The sequence below is a fragment of the Pelophylax lessonae genome, assembly GCF_965119305.1.
Source record: "Pelophylax lessonae genome assembly, chromosome: 2".
Taxonomy (NCBI): Eukaryota; Metazoa; Chordata; class Amphibia; order Anura; family Ranidae; genus Pelophylax; species Pelophylax lessonae.
The window spans coordinates 508,097,802-508,121,102 of record NC_138769.1 but is presented as its reverse complement, the minus strand read 5'-3'; the positions used below and the strand labels follow the sequence as shown (position 1 = coordinate 508,121,102).

The window sequence follows — 23,301 nt, the reverse complement described above, 5'->3', positions numbered from 1 at the left end:
TTACAAATTTTATAATGTGGCTGCAGCCTACCTCAAAATATAGTGAAACTATATCAATTATGTAGCTAGGTGTGGAGGTAATTGGTGCTGCCAAAATGGTTTATCACATTAGATGGATATGTGAGGGGGAGATATAAACTATGTAAATAAATAGTATGCCAGTATTTGACAATAGATATTATAAGATACAATGCCCAATAAATACAATAAAAAAATATGAATAGACCAATAAATTAGTAGGTAGGTGACTTCAGTGTTTCATAAATAATGTGCATAAGAATCCAATAATGAATATTAGTGTAATATTAAATAAATAGGTATAAATAAGTGAAAATAGCCATGTGCATACAAGTGGGTCTAATAAGTAAATAGACCATATGAAGTGATTAATAAATATTTAAAAAAGTTAAATAGTGACAAAAGGTGCATATAGGTAAGTTAAATACTCAAAATTAATGAAAGTGCTCAAAAAATATGATTAGTAGTGAGTATGTGAGCAAATGAAAAAATAAAAAATTCCCATGGGCAATAAAGTATAAAATTCCAATGCATACAAGTTGACAATATCAAATATAAAAAGGACATCCAATAAAAAGTCTGTGGAGAAGTAAAAAAGTCCCAGGAGTGTGGAAAAAAGTGGGTCGCGGGGTGATCTGAGGAATTAGGGGTGCTTGGGTGAAGAAATCAGTGCTCCCCTCCTATTATTCCCGCACTCACCAGAGGGCAGTACCTCTACAGGGGTCACCAGCGTTGTAAATATCTCCACTGGATCCTTAAAGCGACTGACCAAATCTCGTGATCCACTTTTATCCCAATGGTCGATTCCACCAATGTAATAAATTACTAGACAATAGATCCTCATAAGTGTACCATATTCGATGGATTTTTAGGCAGGTTTCAGACAATGTGGGGAAGAAAGAAACTCCAATAGTGAAGTACAGTAAACCGATTTGAATTTATTAGCTTAAAACACAAAGTACTCACATTTAAAAGCAGTGTAACATGCACACAAGTATTAGGGACCGCAACTCCCTCGTGTAGCGGTAACTTCCGAGACGCGGTGCGCTCCACCGACCGATATGCGTCTCACACAACGAAAGCGGAACTTGTATGCACATGGTTATTTTCACTTATTTATACCTATTTATTTAATATTACACTAATATTCATTATTGGATTCTTATGCACTTTATTTATGAAACACTGAAGTCACCTACCTACTAATTTATTGGTCTATTCATATTTTTTTATTGTATTTATTGGGCATTGTATCTTATAATATCTATTGTCAAATACTGGCATACTATTTATTTACATAGTTTATATCTCCCTCTCACATATCCATCTAATGTGATAAACTATTTTGGCAGCGCCAATTACCTCCACACCTAACGACATAGTGTAGGGCACACAAACACAGGGTCTCGAAAGATGTTCGATGGCTATCGACATTTTGAGAGACCCTAAGCTGGAAAATTGCAGTTCTCAAAAATAAAGTGTTAAAAAAAATACAAAAAAAATATAAAATAAAAAAGGCAAAAACAGTTGTCATCTCAGTTATTTTTATGTTCTTCTACTCTTCCTACTGTACTTTTACTGTACTTTGTTTTTCATTCTTTTGTTAACCTGTTTCTCTTGCAGGTACTCGTCGGCTGCCACACTGATTTTATATATTCTGACACAAACAGCATTTGCGCTCAGCATATATGGATACCTCTGATGGCAGCGCTGTGGTTGGTTGATTTCACCACTGCAGTTAAAATACCTTTAGGTATACATGGAATATTGTCATGTATACCCACCATTAAAAAAGTGGGTTTGGATGTTTGGGCAGTTAATGGTGTGTTACTACACAATTTTCCTGTGGTGATTTCTGTTAGGTTCTCTTTTTTTCGTTCAGCCCACAGGCCAAACAAGGAACATCAATGTACTGGTACGTTGCTTGACTTTGAGTGGTTATACCAGGAAGATGCCTGCAGATTTAGGCATCATCTTGGTATTGTTTTTTACAGCCAGTGGTCGGCTTACATGTAAAAGCAATCCTAATGGATTATTGGCTGCTAGACTGCTTTCACAAGCAGTGGGAGGGGACTACCCCCCTTCTTCCGCCTTCCGCCGCCTTCTGCGGTTTTTCTCGGGCTCTCCTGTCCCACCGGTTAACCCGAGAGTGCAGCCGGTGGTTCAATTATCTAACCATAGAGCTGATTGGAGACAAGAATGGCTCCAATCATCTCTATGGCCTAAGATACCAGAAGCTACGAGCATTTCATGACTTCTGTTTTTTCGACAGAAATAAACAGCGCCATTGGGAAATTGGGAAAGCATTTTATCACACCAATTTTGGTGTGGTCAGATGCGTTAAGGTCAGAGGAGAGATCTAGAGTCTAAAATACCCCAATTTTTAAAAAAAAGAGAACCTGTCACTACAGATTGCTATCATAGGGGATATTTAAATTCACTGTGATAACAATAAAAATGATAAAAAAAATGAAAGGAAAGGTGTCAAAATAACATAAAAAAAGCAAAATAAAAAATAAAAAAATCAAGCCCCCCCTGTCCCCCCGTGCTTGCGCGCAAAGGCGCACGCAAGCATTGGTCTAGCGTCATATGTAAACCACAATTGCAGCATGCATGTGAGGTATCGACACGAGTGCCAGGTCGAGTGCAGTAATTCTTGCAGTAGACCTCTGTAAGTCTAATGTGTTAACCTGCAAAGACTTTTAAAGGCTTTTAAAAATGTACGTAGATTGTTGCCACTGCACATGTGTGCAAAATTTTTAAAGCATGTCATGTTTGGTGTCTATGTACTCGGCATAAGATCATTTCAATTTTACCAAACAATTTGGAATTATATAGTGTATTTGTGCATTAAATTAAAAAAAATGTATTTTTTTTGCAGAAATTGCATTTGGAAATCTGTACGCAAATACCGTGTGACAAAAAAATTTGCAACATCCACCATTTTGTTCTGTAGGGCCTCTGCTTTAAAGAAATATATAATGTTTGGGGCTTCAAAGTAATTTTCTAGTAAAAGAAAAATATTTTTTCATGTAAACAAAAAGTCACAGAAAAGGCTTGGTTTTCAAGTGGTTAGAAGAGTGGGTGATGTGTGGCTAAGATTGAGCATAAAATGCCGGGACAGTTCAAACACCCCCCAAAATGACCTCTTTGTGAAAAGTAGACACCCAAAGCTATTTGCTGAGAGGCATATTGAGTCCATGGAGTATTTTATATTTTGCCCTAAGTTTCGGGAAGGTGACAATTTGTTTTTTTTTTTTGTTTTTTTCTTTTTACACAGAGTTGTCACAAAATGATATATTGCTCACGCATACCATGGGTATATGTGAAATGACACCCCAAAATACATTCTGCTGCTTCTCCTGAGTACAGGAATACCACATGTGTGATACTTTTTTGGAGCCTATCTGTGTATGGGACCCCAAAACCAATCACCGCCTTCAGGTTTTCTAATGGCCTAAATTGTGCATTTTACTTCCGCACTACCTGTCAAAGTTTCAGAGGCCCTGAAATTTCAAGACAGTACAAAACCCCCCAAATAACCCAATTTTGCAAAGTAGACACTCCTAGCTATTAGCTGAGAGTCCTGGTGAGTCCATGGAATCGTTTATATTTTGACATAACTTTTGGGAAAATTATTATTATTATTTATTTATTTTTTTAACACAAATTTGTCACTAAATGATATATTCCTCACACATGCCATGGGTACATGTGGAATGACACCCCACAATACATTCTGATGCTTCTCCTGAGTACAGGGATACCCCATGTGTGAGATTTTTTGGCAGTCTAGCCGCGTACAGGACCCCGAAAACCAATCCCCACCTTCAGGCTTTCTAAGGGCGTAAATTGTTGATTTCACTCCTTACTACTAGGGATGATCGAACTTTTGAAAAGTTCAGTTCGACCAGAACACCCGAATTTCCCAAAAGTTCTGTTCGGATTTCAGAACCCCATTGAAATCAATGGGACCGAACTTCGGTAATCAAAAAACACAATTTTTAAGCCCTAAAACCCAATAAATGCCCCTAAAAAGTGCCTAGGGTTCTGGGTCATGCCCCATTAACTATTAATCACACAAAAAAAGTTCTTAAAAATTGTCATTTTTGATAAAAAAGCCAATTATTGAAAAAAAAAAAAAGAGAGATGTTTTGATTTTGACTTTGGATTTAGTATCTGGGGGGGTCTAAAAAGTGTACATGTGAAGTTTCAGCTCTGTAGCATGTCCAGAACCATGAAAAAAAAATATAATTTTTCAGTAGAACAGGGATGTGGGACCCTCCTTTTACACCTATATGATCTTTTTTTCTGGTTCTGGACATGCTACAGAGCTGAAACTTCACAGGTACACCTTTTAGACCCCCCAGACACAAAATCACACAAAAAAGTTCTTAAAAATTGTCATTTTTGATAAGCCAATTATTGAAAAAAATTTTTTAAAAAAAGAGATTTTTTGATTTTTACTTTGGATTTTGTATCTGGGGGGTCTAAAAAGTGTACATGTGAAGTTTCAGCTCTGTAGCATGTCCAGAACCATAAAAAAAATATCGTTTGTATTAGAAAACTTTCAGCATTTTTTTGGGTTCTTTGCAGTCAGGAAAAACATCTGAACTTGTGTATAGTGGTACTGTGCACAAGTTCTGATGTTTTGCCTGCCTCCAAAAACTCCCAAAAAATGCCAGCAAAAACACACCTGGGCATTTTTTTTTTTTTTTGACGCTAGCGTTTTTTTTGGCATTTTTTGGGGTTCTTTTGAGGCAGGCAAAACATCTGAACTTGTGTATAGTGGTATATATACACACATAATTATATGTATATAGACACCTAGCCATATATAGGTGTGATAGTAGCAGAAATATATTACTGTAAATGATTTCATTAGCACAAGCATATATTTCTGCTACTATCACACCTATATATGTCTAGGTGTGTATATAAATATATGTATGTGTGTATATACACCACTATACACAAGTTCTGATGTTTTGCCTGCCTCCAAAAACCCCCAAAAAATGCCAGCAAAAACACCCCATTGCTACGCCTCGAGATTGAAGGTAATAAGATCGATCGTACCAGAAATAATTCCTGGTTAGGCAAAACCACAAACTGCTTAATAGAAACTTCTAAGTTTTCTCGGTAAGTTGTACTGAGAAAAGGCCCACTTTACGGCTGCTTCTGCGGCGTCATGTCCTATTATGGTGTAAAGGGAACCGACGTCCGCTGTGACCAATATCGTAGAAGCCGTGCACGATAGATCTTGCAAAATCTGAATGATATGCTTAGTATCTTTTAAATAGGCTTTGGTGTTAACTACTAGTGGTTGTAGATAGACATCTATAAATTGGCCTAATCTGGACGTCACAGATTCAATACCGTTCACTATTGGCCTTCCCGGTGGGTGTTCTTTATGTTTATGTATTTTCGGTAAAAAGTAGATAACAGGAGTCCGGCAAAAAAAGAGGATCTAAATATAAAGACTCCTTTTTATTCAGAACTCCCTCCTTTTTACCTGATTCCACTAATGTGTTAAGTTCACCTTTAAACTCCGGGAGTGGGTCACACCTTAAGATACCATATGTGTCGCGGTCAGAGAGAAAGCGTGCCATTTCCTTCTTATAGTACTCCTTACTGAGAACTACTAGACCCCCTCCCTTATCGGCAGGCCTGATGACGATTTCTTTATTCTCCTCTAGTGCTTTTATTCCTGCTTTAATGGATTGGGGGGTCAGACACTTTCCTTACTTTAAGTTCCTCCAAGTCCTTAACCACCATACTCTTGAATACGTCTACATATTTGTTACCCTTGTTTTGGGGGTTGAAGGTAGATCTGTTTCTTAAATTAGTATGCTGGGGGTGAGCCCCAGGGGAACTAGTTAGTACAGAGGAGCCTATGGAGGGGTCGGGGGAGTTTTTAATGACAGGGTTGGTCATACAGTATTTTTTAACATTCAGAGAGCGGATGAATTTCTGGATTCCAACATAGGTTTGAAACTTGTTTAGGTTTCGCACTGGTGCAAACTTAAGACCCTTATCAAGGGTCCTGAGTTCATCGTCTCCCAATTGTACCCCACTTAAGTTAAAAATACCAGCTCCTATCGGGATCTTTTTCCTCTGGACTCTCCTACCTCCTCTGTTTCCTCTCTGTTTCTTTTCCCTCCTTTGCCCCCTGGGGTGCCCTCTATTGGGGCCCTCCACCAGTTGTCCGACTGGCTCTGAAAGGGTGGAGGGGGGCCCCTCTCTTGTCCCCCCATGCTCCCTAAAAAAGAATTTTCATACTGGTTATTTTGTAGAGGATCAAACCTGTTATGAGTGGCTACTTGAGCATAGGTGGAATGGTTCCCTCTATTGGGATTACCTCTATTTGACTGACCGCCCCTTTGAGAGTAAGCTCCACCCCCTCTTCCCCGGCCATGCCCTTGAGGGATCTGTCTCGGAGTCTGTGGGCGATCTCTCTGGGCATTAGTATACTGACCATTTTGATAATTATTAGGATAATTATTAGGAGGAAACAGGTGATTTCCCCTACCTAGGGTATTGTTTTTCCCTCTCCCTCCTCTCCCTCCCCTTTTCCTTCCCCGGTTGTGGTATTTTTTTTATATATGAATAATTTTTATATATTTTATACATTTTATGTATGTCTTTTAATATACTTTATGTGGTTTTATCATGTGATCCAGACGACAGTGGGACGTCAACAGCTCCTTTTTTATTTAATTTATCTTATTTATTGTATCCAGCCCCACTTATGGGCTCCCTGTGTACAGATGTATGCATATTAGTGTCTGCAGACAATTGCATGCAAGCATATATACCGTTTTTTACAGTTTTTTTATTAATCCAGCTCTATTCATGGGCTCTCAGTATATAGATGTACACACATGAGGGCTGCTGACTGTCGCAAGTACATCTATACTGTTCTTATGAGACCGAGGGCTGATTGCAATATAGAAGGCGGTATTTTCGTAAAGGTAATCCTCTGTACAAAGAATATGTACCGAGTAAGAAAACGCCACTTTGTAAGTGTATACATCGGTGGTGTAGCCATGACCACCAGGATTTGTTACTCTGCATAGCTGTATGCCGTTCGACCAATCGGTGAGCGGTAAAGGGGCGGTCTCCTGGTGCGAGACGTTTTCGCTTCCGCTCGTGATAGAGAGGCGGCGTCGCTCCGCACCTAGACAACGGAGATCGGCCTATCAGAGGATCCGGACCGCTCGTCCAATGAGCGGACAGTCCGATACTGATAAGGGGCGACGTCTCACGCAGCCTTCAAAACACTGCTGAAGAAGTCTCCACCCATTGGGGGACGACACGCATTCGGGGGAAGGCGGAGCCATTGACGTCGCCCGCTGTTGTCTGGAACCCGGCGAGGTGCCTGCGGGACCCGCTGGTATCGCTGGATTTTATGCTGTTTCACCAATGTTAACAAGTAAGAGGCTGCCTTATGCACTTTCTCATTAAAGCTTTTGTGTCAGTATTACACTATGGGCTTGCCCGGTTTTTTAAGTTCCCTATTACATGGCTGTGAGTGGAGCTGCCGTCCTGAGCCTATCCAGGAGTAATGCTTGCCGATCTGAGCCTATCCAGGAGTAGTGTTTTGGCTTTGATGTTGTGATTATTGTGGAGTACATGAGTGAAGCCGATCCATTAAGCCTTCTTCCTAAGGGGACAATCGTTCCATGATTGCTCGAGTTATATGCTTTATACAAGCAGGTTTAAGGTGAGAGGCCAATTCACTAGGTGGTGGTCGTGAAAGCACAAAGAGCACCTGTCTCCTCAACCTGAAAGTGTGTGTCACCTTACATCACGGGCATTGCATGGACTTGGCTTTATTATTTTTTTTGCTACTGAAGCATTATATTATTTATTATTTTGTCCGTCAGCACTGCTCTATTATATTTCAAGACTGTTAGACAGGTGTTGTATTTTTGACCTGAGAGTTCAGCTGCTATTTATGTCATATAATATCCACTTGCGCTGATATTATTTTTGCTTCTACTCCAAGCTATATGCTGAGGGGCATGGTGAGTATTTTGCAGCTCTCATTTATTTTGGAAAATTGAGAAAAACAGGAAAATGCATTTTTTTTCCTCTTTTTTTCAATTTCCAAAACTTTGTGACAAAAAGTGAGATCTGCAAAACACTCAACGTGCCTCTCTGCAAATAGCTTAGAGTGTCTTCTTTCCGAAAAGGGGTCATTTGGGGGGGTTTGTGCTGTCTTGGCATTTCATGGCCTCCAAAACTGTGATAGGTAGTCAGGAGTGAAATCAACAATTTACGCCCTTGGAAAGCCTGAAAGTGGTGATTGCTTTTCGGGGTCCTGTACTCGGCTAGACTGCAAAAAAGTCTCACACATGGGGTATCCCTGTACTCAGGAGAAGCAGCAGAATGTATTTTGGGGTGTCATTTCACATGGCATGTGTGAGCAATATATCATTTAGTGACAAATTTGTGTAAAAAAAACAAAAAAAAATGTATAATTTTCCCGGAACTTGTGGCAAAATATAAAATATTCCATTGACTCACCATGCCTCTCAGCAAATAGCTTGGAGTGTGTGCTCAGGAGAAGCAGCAGAATGTATTTTGGGGTGTCATTCCACATATACCCATGGCATGTGTGAGAAATTTATCTTTTAGTGACAACTTTGTGTTAAAAAAATAAATAAAAAAAAATGTAATTTTCCCGAAACTTGTGGCAAAATATTCAATGGACTCACCATGCCTCTCAGCAAATATCTTGGGGTGTCTACTTTCCAAAATGGGGTCATTAGGGGGGGGGGGTTTGTGCTATCTTGAAATTTAAGGGCATACGAAACTGTGATGGGTAATGAGGAGTAAAATCAAAAATGTACGCCATTAGAAAACCTGAAGATGTTGATTGGTTTTCGGGGTCCAGTACACAGCTGGGCTCCCAAGAAGTCTCACACATGGGGCATCCCCATACTCAGGAGAAGCAGTAGAATGTATTTTGGGGTGTCATTTCACATGGCATGTGTGAGCAATATATCATTTAGTGACAACTTTGTGTAAAAAAAACAAAAAAAAATTAATAATTTTCCCGGAACTTGTGGCAAAATATAAAATATTCCATCGACTCACCATGCCTCTCAGCAAATAGCTTGGAGTGTTGACTTTACAAAATGGGGTAATTTGGGGGGGTTTTGTGCTATCTTGAAATTTTAGGGCCTCCGAAACTGTGACAGGTAGTGCGGAGGTGAAATGCACAATTTACGCCATTAGAAAACCTGAAAGTGGTGATTGGTTTTCGGGGTCCCGTACACAGCTAGGCTCCCAAAAAGTCTCACACATGTGGTATCTCTGTACTCAGGAGAAGCAGCAGAATGTATTTTGGGGTGTCATTCCACATATACCCATGTCATGTGTGAGAAATGTATCTTTTAGTGACAACTTTGTGTTAAAAAATTTTTTAAAAAAATGTAATTTTCCCAAAACTTGTGGCAAAATATAAAATATTCCATGGACTCTCAATGCCTCTCAGCAAACAGCTTGGGGTGTCTAATTTCTAAAATGGGGTCATTTGGGGGGGGGGGGGGTTTGTGGTATCTTGACATTTCAGGGCCTCCTAAAACATGATAGGTAGTGAGAAAATGCAATAAAAAATGTACGCCATTTTAAATTCTGAAGGTGGAGATTGGTTTTTGGGGTCCCGTACACAGCTAGGCTCCCAATAAGTCTCACATATGTGGTATCCCTGTACTCAGGAGAAGCAGCATAATATATTTTGGGGTGTAATTACACATATACCCATGGCATGTGTGAGCAATATATCATTTCAATGACAACTTTGTGTCATATTTCAAACACCTGCGATAAAAAAATGAAATATTCAATGAGCTCAACATGCCTCTCAGGACATTCCTTACGATGTCTACTTTCCCAAAAGTGGTAATTAGGGGGGGGGGGTTGTACTGCCCTGCCATTTTACCACTTCATGAAATGAGATAGGCAGTCAGAAAGTAAAAGCTGCATAAATTACAGTATTTACACCATAGTTTGTAGATGCTATAACTTTTGCGCAAACCAATAAAAATACGCTCATTGAGATTTTTTTTGTCAAAGACATGTAGCTAAATACATTTTGGCCAAAATATACGACATAAATTGAGTATATTGGATATTTTTTAAAAGACAATGTTGAAAATGTAATTTTTTCTCAAAATTTTAGATATTTTTTTTATTATTATCGCAAAAAATAAAAGGCGCAGAGGTGATCAAATACCACCAAAAGAAAGCTCTGTTTGTGGGAAAAAAAAGGACGTAACTTTCGTTTGGGTATAGTATTGCATGACCACGCAATTGTCAGTTAAAGTCACACAGTGCCAAGTTGAAAAAAGGGGTCTGGTCTTTGGGCAGCCAAATCCTCTGGGGCTTAAGTGGTTAAAAAGTGTTCCTTCAAGTTTTCTGAGCAGTGTATATATGTATATATGTATATAAGTGTATCAAAAGATCAGGCCCACTATTATATCCATGGGCAAGGCCTATAGCAGGCACATGGACTGATACAGCAGAAATTCTGGTATAGAGGGGAAGGGGGAGGGGGCATGACTTTCGAGGTACGGCACCGCAAAGCTGTCTCCCGGAAGTGGGGAAGGGTCCTGTCAAAAACAGGTCCCTGTTCCCTCCACCCCCTGAAAGGTGCCAAATGTGTCATAGGAGGAGGGGAGGAAGCAGATCAGCGGACATTCCACTTTTGGGTGGAACTCCACTTTAATATTATAATCCCAAAAATGTAAATTTCAAATCACTCTCCTTAATTCTTCTGGATTCTTCACATTGATCTATTGAGGAGTTTAAACCTATAAGATGTCCCATACCTTAGCATGGCACAGGTTTATCGTTAGACATCATGCCTTTTTTCGTCTGGTACACAAAATAAACTTTTGGAACTCATTAAAATATTAGAACATAATGACTATAACCTCAAGTTTACTATGAATTGTGATTTGGAATGTATAACTTTCCTTGACATTGAAATTAGGGTTAACCATGATGGCTGTTTGGGATCCACCTTGTTTAGAAAGCTAACCGCCAACAAAACTCAGATATAACTGCACTACAGAGGCAGTATTTGAAATGGAGGCCAAGTCCCTTCAAGGTGGACTGAAAGAACTATATAGCAAGTCAAAACTTATCATAAAGCCAAATCACATACCAGGGAGTCCCTCATATTTAATTTCACCGTTAAACAAAAACCTGACACCACACAAATTGTAACACAATATACTAGACATCATAGTCAAATATGTTATGTCTTTTCTAAATACTGATATTTGTTAACCTCAGACAATATAACAATATATAAGGGGTTCCTCCCCTTTTGTTTCTCATCATAGATCCCTCGAAAGGTATTAAACCCTTTTCTTACAGCTGCTGTATCAAAGTCCCTGCTATCTGCTCTCATCTAGCCACATTGTTACCTTTCATATTATGACTATTTCAAATGATATTTTTTACTTCTAGGAGTTTTGTATCTTATGTTGATCTTATACAGTATATAGGTATATAGATATGGTGTGACTATAATGTATAATATTAATGCTTGGAGTTAGGGGCTCTATGGTCAGGTGTGAGTTTGCCTCACAGATATCTGTCGGTATATAAAACATGTACGTATATTTTTTTCATTTTGATAAGACATCATGCCCATTTTAATGGGTACGTATTGCTCAATACATTATGGTGCATATCATTTCAAAGATTCCTTGTAATTTTTTTTAAAAAGTTGTTTTCCATAATTTTAGATAACTGCCATGTGGGTGGTTGGGTACCCTCCAAGTTCCTTTGTGTTCTCTACACCCCCTTCTCCTTGTACTGTATATCTATACCCATCTGTGCTAAATAGGTTGCTACCCACAATATTGGTGTGTTAGGCATTGCAGCAATCAACAATTGCTAATGTATAATTATATATCTAGTTGTGCATCTTATACACTGGGCATTTAACCACATCTTTTTCCCCTGAGGGCCACCACTGACCTATCCCTTGGGTAATAGGGGTGACCATCCCTGTTCTGTGACTCTTTTTGGCCCCTTTGAGAGTGGATGCTTTTATAAGTATGACTAAAATAGTAGAGCAGTAGTAGTTGTGTAGTTTCCCAAATGGAAAATACTCACATGTGATGGTAATGATTTCCTTGACATGTTTTCCGTAGAACAGATCTACAGTCATGTCAGATTTCTTCCTAATTAAACTTATCATGAAACATGTTAAATAAATCATTGACCAACTTTATTAATCGACAATACTGTAAAAGATATGTAATTTGTGGATAACCCCATCTCTCTCTTCTTTTTATTGTGTTGCATTTTAATCAGTGATACATGTTGTAATAAAGTATCTTTTAAATTATTTATGGTTGTGTATTGTTGGCACCTTTAAAGTGCCACCCCATGTGTGTTAAGTATCTTTATTGTTCTTCTAAACTGGGAATGTGGTGCCCCAGGGATGGCCTATCAGCCCTTCTTATATGATTGTTTAAATAACATACAACCCAAAGCAATCAGGATTGTTCTCAGGATTACTGACAGAGATGACCTATACACCCCCACCCAAATCACTTTCACTGGACCATGAGTGCCAATTTAGTAATCTCGGATTCTCAAAAAACTTGTTGAAAAGCTACATACAAACCAACTGAAAGCTAGGTTCTCCCTGTATTTATAATCCTTCCAGTCAATAAACAGAAGCTGCACAAATAAAGCAATTCATGTAAGAAATGACCTGCAGATGGCAAGATGTGAAAGTAGATTTCCTTTCTGCATCTATCTGCATTTTTATATTCTGGATCAGGAATGATTGCAGAGACCAAGAGAATATTTTATTTTGAGATGTAAAGTCCTCCATTGGTTCCAAGACATCTAAAAAAGCATACTACAAGTATGTTAAAACCCAGTCCCAGTATCTCATTGTATCCTACAAGGTTCAATATTGTCACTTTCATTACCAATACAGTATTCCTATGCTATTGATTTATTTTAAATACTCTAGTACCATAGGCTAGGCTACCATTTTTGTGCAGACAATTATAGTGAGGCAATGCTTAACAGGAGCAGTGAGAAAGATTGTGTAACCGATTTTCTACAATTTTACAGCTATTTAAATTTCTCTCTTAGCTGTTTTAAAAAAACACTGCCACAAAATGAAACCTGACCCTGAACACTTCTTACAAGAGAAGTGGGACCAAAGCTTTTTTTTTCGCTATACTTTGCTTGTGGGTCAAAGAAGTACATTTACTTCGGTCCTTATTTTGCAAAAATAAAACATCTTTCAATGAATTCCACACTAGCCTACCTAACTCTCTTCATAGCTGTTTAAACTAACTGCCTGATTACTTCAGCCTTACTTCCTGGTCAGAGTTTAGGTCATGACACAGGACGAAGTTGACAAGCTGAGGGTAGATGATGCAGGTTGTGTACTAATGAGATCAGCTGGTATACTCCTTCCTGTGTCTTGACGTAAAGTTTGACCAGGAAGTAAGCTAGAAGCAATTTAACCACTTGCCGACCGCCCACCGCAGTGGCGGCAGGGCGGCTCGGCTGTGCAAAATCACGTAGATCAATGTGATTTTGTGCACACGGTCTCAGCTGCGCATGTGCTGTTGGAAGCGCTCTTCCGCTGTGATTAGATACAGCAGGAGGCAGCCAGCTGGAGGAGTGGTGGCAATCGCCACTGGCCTTCCGCGACCATCAGAGAAACTTATGTAAACAAAGCAGGCGGGTCTTCTGTCACACAGACAGAGAGAGATCAGGAGTTTCAGCTAAGCTGAAACCCCAATCTCTCTGTGCCTATCACAGAGCCCCCCCCCCCCCACTGTAAGTAGGCACAGTTAGGCATACATTAACCCCTTTGATCACCCCCAGTGTTAACTCCTTCCCTCCCAGTGTCATTTATACAGTAACAGTGCATATTATTTAGCACTGATTACTGTATTAATGTCGCTGGTCCCCAAAAAGTGTCAAAAATGTCAATTAGGGGTCCGATCTGTTCGCCACAATGTCGCAGTCCCACTGAAAATCACTGATCGCCGCCATTACTAATAAAAAAAAAAAAAACAAGTCCAAAAATCTATCCTGTAGTTTGTAAACGCATTAACTTTTGCGCAAACCAATTAAAATACGCTTTTTGGAATTTTTATACCAAAAATATGTAACAGAATACAAATTGGCCTAAACTGGTAAAAAAAACTTGATTGATTGATTTTCCGGAGCTGAAGTGTTAAAGCAGTGTGTTTAAAAAGCTATGAAAAGAGTAAAGTAAGCCTGTGTGGAGTTAATAGAAAGTTGTTTTGCAAAATGAGTACATTAATGCTATTAACGCTATATTGATACATAGGGGAGCTGGAATTTAGAGAAAAAATAAAAAGGTGAAGAAAGATGAACTTTGCCTTTAGAAAGGACTCTGGCACTGGTGTTAGCACCCACCATGCTGCCTGGTTGACAGCCAACTCCACCTTTCTGACTCCCCCCCCCTGCCTGGTGTTCCAGTGAACACTGGAGGAGAAGAGCGGAGAACAGTGACTGACATTCTCTGCTTCCCGCTACTAGCAATGAGTACTGATTGATCAGCGGTCATGTGGTCACTTATTTCTCATCCTTACAGCAGACATGGAGGTGATTATAGTTGTTGTTTTTTTTTTAACTTCTTCTTCTACTTCTTCTTTAATTGTAAATTTGTTTATACAGTGATCAATCTCTCTTGGTCCTTTGCAAATCTGTTCCAGTTAAGTGTGCAGGACTACTGGCAACCTAATTTGTGTTTATTCCGTCTCTAATTTGCCTAATAAATGCCCCCCCCCCCCTTGTGGTGGCTAATTGTCATTCATTCAACTGATGAAAATAGAAGTATGCATATCCCCCACTGGATTGTTGTAAATAAGTGTATGTAGAGGTACCGCAAAAGTCCTGCAGATAGAATGTTCTGAGACTGTCAGAGGACATAAAGCTATGTAGTGACCATAACATTCTCATTAAACATTCTGTTCAGCTACTTTTATGAAGTAGAACCTAATAGATGTAGTCCAGCTCTCCTTACCACCATTAAAGGGAAGCTCCTACAAAATACATTGAATAGTGGCTGTGCATTTTAAATATAATGGGGCTTATCTTAATGTTTGATCTTACATCGCACTTGAATGACCATTAGGGAACATCAAGTGTTCGTGTGTTCGCTGAACACAGGAACAAAGGGGACGCTTGGCAGGAAGTTCGCCCGCCGACGGATCGCCCCATAATGCACTGCAATGTCGCAGTGCATTGATCGCTGATGATTGGCCAAAGCATGCACCTGACCTATATGCTTTAGCCAATCACAGCACAATGTGCTGTCAGAGCCATGATTGGCCAAAGGCAGGGTGCCTTTGACCAACTGTTATATGAATAAAGCCGGCACACGAAAAGTCTTCTTCCAAGTAAAATGCTTTATTCCAACATGGATAGCGGTGACAACATGACAGATGCTGACGCGTTTTGGCTTTACGCCTTCCTCATAGCATGTACATGTACAATAAAATCAAACTTATATAATGTGAAAACTGCTCCTAAAACTAGGGGTGGTGCATACTTAATTGCAATTAACATCAATACATAACACCAGGGGAGGGGTGGTGTGTTCAAGTCGGTCAAGGATCAAGGAAGGTGTCCCATAGGAAAACAAACATTAAATGCCAGTCCACACTAATGCGATGACAGACACCGCATGCGACTCAGAGCGCACCGCTCCTACAATCACACGCAAAGTCTGTGCGACACAAACTCAGCCACACTGATTGCATGGGCGAATCAGAGTCGCATCGAACATGCACATGCCCTAATTTAGGTTTGCAGCAGAATCGGATTGCATGGTGGTTCACACCAGTGCGATCCGACTCGTGTGTGAACTGTCAGCTCGCACCATGACACGCGAGCTATCCCAGGGGCGTAGTAAATAAAGCATTGACACCCCCATCGATTCGCATACGGCAGTGCGAATCGCCATGAAAATTCAATGTGACGCAGGAACCCGCAGTATATTTGCAGGGCTCCCACATCGCACAAGTGTGGACCGGCACCAACCCTTAATAAACTTCACAATTATTTCAAGAAAAGGTTTATATCCATCCTATTGTTCATTCCACTAGGTGCTCTTGTATTTAGCTTATGTATCCACCACACCTCATGCTGTAGTAAAGTGCGGTGGATATCACCTCCTCTAACTGGTCTTCCAACCTGTTCTAAACCAAAAAAGGAAAAAGAACTAAGGTTACCTCCATGGATTTCTCTGAAATGTTTAGACACACTAGAAATATTTTTGGCATTAATGTTTGATGCATCATTGAAATGTTCAGATATCCTTACTCTTAAATTCCGAATGGTGCATCCAACATACTGCAATTGACAAACACTACATTCTATGATATAAATGACCATTTTAGAATTGCAGTTAATATAATGCCTAAGTGAATAAGACTCTCCTGTAGAAAAGGAGATCACGTTTTTACTTTTTTTATGTCTTACACGTTGTTTACATGTGAGAAAGCCACATGGATATGATCCCACAGTCTTCAACCAAGAATGAGATGTTCGAGGACTGTGGGAGCCAAAAAGTGAAGGAGATAACATAGTTCCCAAGGTGGGAGCTTTCCTGCTGGGAAAATGACAGCCTTGCTGTAAAATGTTGTACAGTGCGTTATCTGTATACAGAATGGGAAGGCAACGTTTGACTATTTTCACTATCTGATCATATTGTGCTGAATATGATGTTACAAAATGTATGCCTTTTTTGTTTCGACGAGAACATTTTCTGTCTTCAAGGACCGGGTTAATTAACATATTACGTTCTTTCTCATTGGCTAATTGATTACCTCTATTTATCAACTCTTCACTATAATTACGTTCTTTTAATCTATCTGATATAATTCTGCATTCTTGTAGGTAATCTTTGTCCTGGGAACAATTTCTTTTAGCTCTGGTGAGCTCTCCTATGGGTAATGCCCGCACAGTGTGTGGAGGATGGCAGCTACTGGCCAGCAACAACGAGTTCCCAGCACTTTCTTTTCTGAACGTTTTGGTATTTACTGTGCCATCCTCCTTGTTACCTGTCAAAAGAACATCCAAATAAGCAATTTGGACTGGATGAAAGTTATGTGTGAATTCTAAATGTAGATGGTTAGAATTTAAGTAGCTCATAAACAAATCAATCATATCGATTGGGCCCCTCCACACAAGGATCAGGTCATCTATAAAACGTGAGTACCATTCAATATGATCCCTGTATGGATTGCTGTGAGAGAAAAGAAAATTTTCTTCCCACCACCCCATGTATAAATTGGCCAAAGATGGAGAAAACTTAGAGCCCATCGATGCTCCCCGACATTGCAAATAATATTGGGAGTCAAACATGAAAAAAATATTTTGTAATAAAAATTCTATGACCATCAAAATGAATTCACACAATTCTGAGCTGTAATTACTATACCGTGTAAGGTGATGTTGAACCGATATGAGCGCTAAGTGATGGGGTATACATGAATATAAAGATTTAACATCGATCGTAATCCAACAATAGGCAGAAGACCAATTGATTTCATGTATATGACCCAAAAGATGCCCAGTATCTCTCAAATAACCCGGCAAACATTTGACTAAGGGCTGCAGGTGTTCGTCCACCCATTCACTAAGTCTCTCCAATAAGGAACCAATACCTGCCACTATGGGGCGTCCCTGGACTGGAGATTGATTCTTATGGATTTTTGGAACATGGTGGAATATGGGCATTATAGGCTTTTCAATGAATATGAAATCAGCAATCATTTGATCTATTACGCCCATATCTTTACCATCGTTCAAAAGTTGTAACAATTTCTTCTGAGCAATGCCAGTGGGATCAGAATTAAGTACTCTGTATGTACTTGCATCGCTCAGTTGCCTGAGAGCCTCCAACCTGTAATTTTCAACATCCATCACCACAACCACCCCTCCCTTATAAGCCTGCCTTATTATAATATCTTCTCTCTTTTTTAAGCATTGTAATGCCTCATATTCTGCTTTAGTCAAATTAAAACGGGCAGGATGCAGTTTAGTTGATTCTTTTAATTCATTCAATTCCCTTTCAATAATGCTCTGAAATATATCCACAACTTCCTTCCTGGCCTGGATAGGGTAAAAGTATCTATCTCCCATGGAGATGGCACTCTTCTCAATACCATATAGCCCTTTCCCAGACTCAGATTGAAGTGATTCTAAGGTTGATAACCCAATTAAATGATTAAACAAAAAGGACGAACGATTTTCTGGTTGGGGTGTGTGTGGTGTATCTCTTTCTTCCTCTGTCTCAACATAAGATTACGTACAAACTGATTAACATCCAGGATTGTAGACAAAACATCGAAATGATATGTGGGGGCAAAAGATAAACCTTTTGATAATACGGAGAGTTCACCATCAGACAAAGTCACAGATGACAAGTTGAGTACATTGACTGTACCTGCTGTATTCCTTATTTCCCCTGTCTTTTGGGATACTTCCTGGAACTTAGTTTTTCTATTTTTCCTTCCACGTCTTGTTCTTTTTTTCTTTCTTTTTGGTGCTGTTTGCTGCCCTTTGACCGATCATGGCTCAGGGGCTAAGTTTACGCCCCACACTATATATAGTGTGTTAGTGGAGATTAGGCAGATAGTCAGTGGATTGTGTGTTCAGTCAGTTTAGTGCAGCCAGTGTAGTGTAGTGCTGTGCTGTGATTCTTGTGTAACAAAAGTGTAGTGGTGCCACTGAAGTTTTTTGTTGGTGTATACAACACGTCTGTGTCACCGCACTGATCCCATTTTTTTTTCATTGATTTTTTTTATCTTTTTTTTTTTCCAGCATCAGGATCTGTTGCTGCATTATTAGCACTTCCCTATCTGTGTCGAAGGTGTTATTCCTTCTGCGTCAGCAGTGTTTTTCTTTTTTTGTGGCGCAGCAGCACTAATAATATTTAGGGCATAATTGCTGTCCCACCTTCTGCCTCGCAGGTGTTCCTTTTTCTGTGTCAGCAGTGGTTTTCTTTTTTTTTTTTTGGTGCAGCAGCGCTAATAAGATTTAGTCAAAATTGCTGTACCCCTTCTGTGTCGCAGGTGTTCCTCCTCCTGCGTCAGCAGTGGTTTTCTTTTTCTTTTTTTTCTGCAGCAGCACTAAAAATATTTAGGGCATAATTGCTGTTCCTCAATTCTGCATTGCAGGCATTCCTACTATGCATCAGAAGTGGTTCCCCTTTTTTTTTTTTTTTTTACTTTCTTAATTTTTTTCTTAATTAAAAAAATGAAAACTATAATAAATAATATATAAAATAAATTAAAAATTCTCCGCCTCTTGGGAGGCCTCCCACTATCTGCCCAATCTGCACTTTGACAGTTCTTATATAGGATAGGGACGGGGCCACCCAGCTATGTCACCCAGTGGCACCACCCCTTCTGACGTTGCCTGACGTGGCGGCTCCACCAAGTGACGTAACTGGGTGATCCTGCCCCTTGCCCATAAAGGAACTGTCAAACGCAGAGTGGGAAGACAGCGGGAAGCCTCCCAAGAGGCAGAGCAGTTTTTATTTTTTTCTCTTTTTCGGGTCCGGCGGGCGCTGTGATTGACGATAGATTTACATCGAGGGACACTATTTTTTTACTTTTTAATAAAGGACTTGTCAAAAACAGTTTCTTGTGTTTCTTACTTTTTTGGGTGAATGGGTAGGGGTGCAATGTACCCGATACCCATTCACACAGGGGGGCCGGGATCTGGGGGCACCCTTGTTAAATGGGGCTTCCAGATTCCGATAAGCCCCCCACCCGCAGACCCCAACAACCAAAGCCCATGGTTGTTGGGAAAAGGCCCTTGTCCCCATTAACATGGGGACAAGGTGCTTTGGGTTGGGGGGCAGAGCCCCCCCCCCACTCAAAGCGCACAACCCATCATGTTGAGGGCATGTGGCCTGGTATGGTTCAGGGGGGCACTCGCTCGTCCCCCCCTCCTTTCTTGACCTGCCAGACTGCATGCTCGGATAAGGGTCTGTTATGGATTTTGGGGGGCCTTACACTGTTTTTTTTTTGGAGTGGGGTTCTCCCTAAAATCCATATCAAAAGGCCTGGTATGGACTAGGGGGGAGGGGTGACCCTGCACTGTTGTTTTCATTTTTTTTTATTTGTATTGCCGGAAGCCTGCAATAGATTACAGCCGAGAGCAAGTTTTAATTAAATTTTTTCCTTTAGAAATGTCAGTATTGCTGCAGCTGGCTACATACATCATACAGATGTGCCACTTTACAGGCACATTAGGGGACCCCCCCAGGCACTATATTTAATTAGAAATTTTTCATTTTTATAATTTCACTTTAAGCATTATTAAAATCACTGCTCCTTTAAAACTATCATTTAAAAAAAATGTTTGCATTGATAAATGTCACCATACACTTTTTATAGCAATAACTTTCATATAAGCCTTTAAAATGAGGACTTTTGATTTTTCATGTTTATGTCCCCAAGACTTTTATAGAGTTTGCATGTTCGCTATAAATTTTTTCCTGTTTGAGATGTTCTGGTGCGAACCGAACAGGGGGGTGTTCGGCCCAGCCCTATTGACCATATCCCTTTGGGGCATAGCCAGTATTACATGTATGTGATCAGCCGGAGTAATTTTGGCTAAATGTCCAGTAAGCTAGGTTACATAGAACTGGCATGGCGTAAAAAATACACTACGAATGGAAGAAACTAGATAGACTATTTTTTTTTTTTGTTTTATTATTATTATATATATGATTATGCTTCATGGCTTTTCCTTGAGCTATTTCTGTTCTATTCTTTTTTGGGTACCAGCTTCCCAATCTATTTTAGCAGTCTGTGCATCATTGAAACCCTTTGTACTGCAAGCTAATGCAAAGAAAGCAAGCTTCCAAAGCCAAACCTCTTCAAAATGATTTACTCACTAATGCCCAGCAAACCTGACTTTACAGGAGCCTCCGTGACTTCAATAACTCCTACAAAGCCTTTGGAAACATTAAAATTGCTTGTACAACTACATTTTTTCACAATCTTCTCATCCACCCCTGCTGCTAGAGCTTGGTCAGAAAACAATATTTGAACTGCAGGGAATGTATCTGTATATTATTCCAATTTTTTATGATTTCTATGTGCATGTGTGTGTATATCTCATTGGAGGCTAAAACTGATAAAATAAAATGTATTTTCACATCATAATGATGTTCACAATTGTATATTAAAAAAAAACTGCTATATTATATTTATTCTCTGACTTGTAATGTGCAATTGTAACTAAGATGTATTCAGTACATGGAGATTACCTCTGTTTTAAGTATGTTTGTTTCCCTATTTAAAGACTGTGGGGTTGATTTACTAAAGGCAACTAGAATGTGCACTTTGCAAATGCAGTTGCTCCAGAGCTTAGTAAATGAGCAGAAGCTCTGCTGACTTCCATCATCCAATCATGTGCAAGCAAAAATGCTGTTTTGTTTTTATTTTCCTTGCATGTGATTGGGTATTCTTTGCAACGGGAACCTCTACCTCATACATTAAGCTCTGGAGCAGCTGCCCTTTACTTGCCTTTAGTAAATCAACCCCATAGGGGTTGATTTGTATAGGTAAATATACTGTGCACTGCAAGTGCATTTGCTCCAGAGCTTAGTAAATGAGTTAAAGCGTCAATTTGCAAGGAATAATCAATCTCATGCAAGGAAAATAAAAAAAACAGCATTTTTTGTTTGTACATGATTGTATGATAGAAATCAGCAGAGCTTTCCCTCATTTCAGAGTTTCCCCTCAGATCTAGAGCAAATGCACTTACGTGCACTTGCAGTGCACAGTACAGGCGGCCCCCGGGTTACAAACATCCGACTTACAAAGGACTCCTACTTACAAACGGAGACAGGCAACAGGAAGTGAGAGGAAATCTACCCCAAGGAAGTGAAAATCACTCCTGTAAGAGTTCTCATGGGAAAAAGGTGTCTCCACTGAGGCTTTGTCACCAATCCTTATTTCTATAACAACCCAAAATTTTCAAAATCCAATTATCATAGGGACAGAAAGTGAGGTGAAATCTTCTGAACAGGGGTACAGAGAGCAAAACAAATGTTACAGGTGTGTTAACCCTTCCCTATGCTATCCAAAAAAGTTAACCACTTTAAGACCGGGCCTATTTTTGGCACTTGGTGTTTACAAGCTAAAATTTTTTTTCTTGCTAGAAAACTACTTAGAACCCCCAAACATTATATATTTTGTTTTATCAGAGACCCTAGAGATTGTTGCAATATTTTTGATTAAACTGTATTTGTGCAGCGGTCTTCCAAACACAATTTTTTGGAAAAAATTCACTTTTTTGAATTAAAAAATAAGAAAACAGTAAAGTTAGCCCAATTTTTTTCCATAATGTGAAAAATAATGTTACACCCAGTCAATAGATACCCAACATGTCATGCTTCAAAATTGCGCACGCTCGCAGAATGGTGACAACATTGGTACCTAAAACCCCCATAGGCGACACTTTAAAAATTTCTACAGGTTACCAGCTTAGATTTGCAGAGGAGGTCTAGGGCTCAAATGATTGCTCTCGCACTAACAATTGCCGCAATACCTCACATGTGCGGTTTGAACCCCGTTTACATATGTGGGCAGGACTTGCGTATGTGTTCGCTTCTGCACACGAGATAACGGGGACAGGGCGCTTTAAATTTTTTTTTCCTATTTATTTTATTTATTATTTTTTATTTTTACAAAGTTTAAAAAAAAAATTGATAATTTTTATTCCTATTAAAAGGAATGTAAACATCCCTTGTAATAGAAATTGGCATGACAGGTCCTCTTTATTGTGAGATCTGGGGTCAAGAAGACCTCAGAACCCACAACTAGACTAAAAAAGAAAAAAAAAAGTGTTGAAAAAAATTGTCCCTTTAAAACGGTTGCTAGGCAACGACGTTTGACGTCGCTCCGGTCCTCCAAGACCATAGAGTCGAGTGAGGGCCATCTTCCCCTCACTCGACTTCCTGTCTCTGAGGATCCAAGACCGGATCGTTTTCCCCGCTGCCAGCGGGTCTGGTAAGCAGGGAAAACGTCCGGGACGTGGCGGGGGGTCACCTCTTCCGCCGCACCGTAAGGGTGATCCCTTGGCAAAACTGCCAATGGGACCACCCTTATCTGAAAGCCGATCGCCCACCATTGAAAAAAATACCAGGGTTATGGCAGCTATCTGCTGCCATTGCCCGGTATTTAGCGTCAAAAGACCGACGTAAAACTGCAGAGGGCGGTCGGT

General features: G+C 39.8%; 1 long non-coding RNA gene across 1 annotated transcript in view; it reads left to right on the top strand.

Annotated features, from left to right (window-relative positions):
* Positions 1-23,301, top strand: part of LOC309545132 — a 423,442-nt gene that overhangs the window by 184,318 nt on the left and 215,823 nt on the right. The gene's annotated exons all lie outside the window — the stretch shown is intronic.